Source organism: Tachypleus tridentatus, chromosome 6 (genome assembly GCF_004210375.1).
Source record: "Tachypleus tridentatus isolate NWPU-2018 chromosome 6, ASM421037v1, whole genome shotgun sequence".
In the NCBI taxonomy this organism is placed as follows: domain Eukaryota; kingdom Metazoa; phylum Arthropoda; class Merostomata; order Xiphosura; family Limulidae; genus Tachypleus; species Tachypleus tridentatus.
In genome coordinates this window covers 121,087,637-121,088,104 of record NC_134830.1, presented here as the reverse complement: position 1 = coordinate 121,088,104, position 468 = coordinate 121,087,637, and positions in this window count along the sequence as shown.

The window sequence follows — 468 nt, the reverse complement described above, 5'->3', positions numbered from 1 at the left end:
AACACGCAGAGATACAACTGTGCCATTAAGGTCACGTGAGAATGAGACTGCTTACTTTAATTTAATTCAAAGGCATGATTGTCAGTTACGTTTCTTTAAACATAATATAATGCTTCAATGTAGAACAAAACAGCACATCGTAAGGTATAACAAACAAAAACTTTCTTTCTTTCAAGTATCAATGAGGTTATTTGTGTTACAATTTTCAATGTTTTCATATATTCATGTCGTAATAAGTTCTAATAAATAATAGTTCTTTTATTAGAAACACTGATGGAATATGTTTAGTAAAGTACTGCAGTTTGGTGAATTTCTGTCAAACTATGAAAACTACTATTAGTTCAATAAACGTTAAGCCTTAAACTGGGACATTGTAAACGTTTTGGTAACATAATGTTCTTTGACTGAGTTCGAAGTAGCAACAACATTTACAAAGTACACCATGTTTTAAGTTTCTTGTAACTTTTT